Source organism: Alosa pseudoharengus, unplaced genomic scaffold (assembly GCF_046254945.1).
Source record: "Alosa pseudoharengus isolate Yale_2024_CS ecotype anadromous, Long Island Sound unplaced genomic scaffold, YU_APseudo_1.1 YU_APseudo_1.1_scf_4, whole genome shotgun sequence".
NCBI lineage: Eukaryota > Metazoa > Chordata > Actinopteri > Clupeiformes > Clupeidae > Alosa > Alosa pseudoharengus.
This window is the reverse complement of record NW_027468774.1, coordinates 23,418,177-23,420,676: the sequence shown is the minus strand read 5'-3', so window position 1 is coordinate 23,420,676 and position 2,500 is coordinate 23,418,177. Positions and strand designations below refer to the sequence as shown.

The 2,500-nt window shown below is 50.7% G+C and overlaps 1 protein-coding gene across 13 annotated transcripts in view; it reads right to left on the bottom strand.

The window, feature by feature from the left end:
• Nucleotides 1-2,500, bottom strand: part of nfixb (nuclear factor I/Xb) — a 120,257-nt gene that overhangs the window by 22,866 nt on the left and 94,891 nt on the right. The window lies entirely within an intron of this gene.

Here is a 2,500-nt window from a genome sequence, read left to right as displayed (position 1 = left end):
GAGGCCTATCAAGGAGAACAAGGGCCCACTGTATCATACAGGGCCCTATCACAGACCTGACCGGTCCATCACACAAGCAGTGGGCCCCACTGAGCTGCTCAAGGCCTGCTTTCATTTGTTCTTTCTGGCAGGGAGAGCCGGGTCCTCCTGTGACCTGGGGCTGCTTTGACGGCCCTGTAACGGGAGCACCAGGCTTTTGGAGCGTCTGCCCAGCGCCATTTGCACAGCTTCCCTCATGGATCTTAATCTTTGACAGTTAGGCAGTAAAAGGTGCAGCCCCAGCGGTTGTTTCATTTGGCCACCATTTTTTTTTTTTTTTTTAAACTCTTTCAAATTCTTTGCACTTGGCGTAATGTAAAGGTTTCTTAGCCGCGTATAGCTCCTCGGGTCTCTGAGTTTTTGTTTTGATTCTTTAGCGAGCGCTATTCTGGGTGAGCGTTCTCAGAATTCACACTGTACAGCCATCGCGCTCGCACCACAGTGTCTGAGCTGTCAACATGCTAACTGTCTGTTGACTGTGGTCTGTGCTTCGCGAAAGGCGCCTAGCAACCACGGCAACACATTTCACAAGCGCTGCGGCCACCACCGGTACCGCTGGTGCCGAGAAGCGCCTGGGACCGAACAGGAAAGAAATGACCCGCTTGGGGGTGAAATGGGAGGGGAGGGGGGGGGATTGAGCGTGTAAAAGAAAAGAAGAAAAATATTCGCCTGAAAAAAGACAGAAGAAGCCGAGAAAAGAGAGAAAAGTTCAATCTTTCTCCCTCCCCATCTCCAGTATGTTCTCCCATCTCTCCTGCTCTCCCTCTCTCCCTGTTCTCTCACTGCTGTTGCTCTGTGGAATCCTGGCAGCCATCTTAGCGCTTGGCAGCCATCTTAGCATTGGCGGTACCAATGCATTCCTGCTCGCTGACGGCGCAAGCCCCACGCTGGCCACGCAAGCGCACAAACAACTCTCCAGACGGCCTTAAAGAGCCTTAAAAAAAAACACAGCAGGCCAAAAAAGATAGCAAAAAGTTCTGGGAAGCGCACCAAAGTGTTAACAGGCCACGAGGAGGGCAAACGGGCGAACTACTGCGAGCGACTCCTTCAGATCTCGCCTGCTTGATCCTAATTAGGACTCTCCCAGACAACCAGGCAATTGAAACACTGCGAGAAATCATCAAGGCAAAATGAAAGAAGTAACATCACTGTGGAGGGTTGCATTTAAGCTTAAGTGCCACAAATATGAAATTGGAATTTCATTGAACTAGAATCGTTTAAGGACACTTGGGTGTTTTAGTCCAGCCTATATGAGACAATCTGCTGCTGTCACAACGACCAAGCCAATGAGGGAGGAGGGGGTGGGGGGATGCTGGAGCAGCTGATTCAGGATGAGCAGCTGTTTGAAAGTGTGTGAATGGTGTCTGGAGATCCATGCCTGCAAGATGACAGGGGAGGCCCGAGGCAATTGAGTCAAAATGAAGACGGAACTGGAAATGAAGGATCTCGCTCCTATCGTCAGTGATTGAGCTCTTTCATTATAAGCTGAAAGATTAGAATGAAGAATATCCTAAAGAGACCCTTTTCATTGATACACAAGATACCAACTGTAGTCTATGGTCTGTTATTGTACTGCAGCTTGATCATTAGCCCTCACTGTAAGTCACTTTGGACAAAGCATAAACTAAATTAATAAATGGAAATGGAAATGGAATGTGTGCAAAACAAATAATCAAGAGTACAAAACTAAAACAATCCTTTTCCGATCGGAGTGCCAGTGCTCGATTTTGATATCGTATAATATTTAAAAATCCTGTAGTTTGAGCCCAGCTTCAGGTACAGAACTATGTTGAACTATTTCTCTAAGCTCAAGGTTGACCATGGGAACAATTGGAGGTTCATAGGAGATCAAAGGCAGAGCAGCTACATGGCCTCCAGCCCTGACTCAAGGAGGTAAAGCCTGGCCTCTTGGATGGTGGAGATCTGTCACATCCACTAGCCCCAGTGGGAGTGTGCTAATCCGGCTGCTGGATGTCTTACACCAGGCCCCCGTGCCCCGTGGTTAGCGCTTCACTGAGGGGCTTCGCGGCCTGAAAAGCCTCCAGTCAGCTGGGACCCCCATACCGAGCCAGTGCAATGCAGTGCAGTGCAAACCCCCCAGGCTACTTTAACCCCCCCCCCCCACCCCTAATACCCCCCCACACCTCCACCCCACCCCACACACACCCCACATAGTGGCGTGGAGGACTGCGTGCACGCAGCCTGGGAGAGAGCGGGGGCTTCTCTGTCTCGGACAACCTCCAATCCAATTACACGGCACATTAGTGGGGCTGGTTGAGCTGCGCTGGACCTGCAAGTGGCGCACGAGGAGGGGAGCGGCGGCCGAGACAAAAGATGGGCGACCAGCACAGGGGCAGATCATCAGAAGCTCCCAGACAATGGAGAGCCTGTCCATTATTAGCGCCTCTTCTCGCTTTCCCTCTCTCTCTATCTCTCTCACTCTCTCCATCTCTCTGTTACT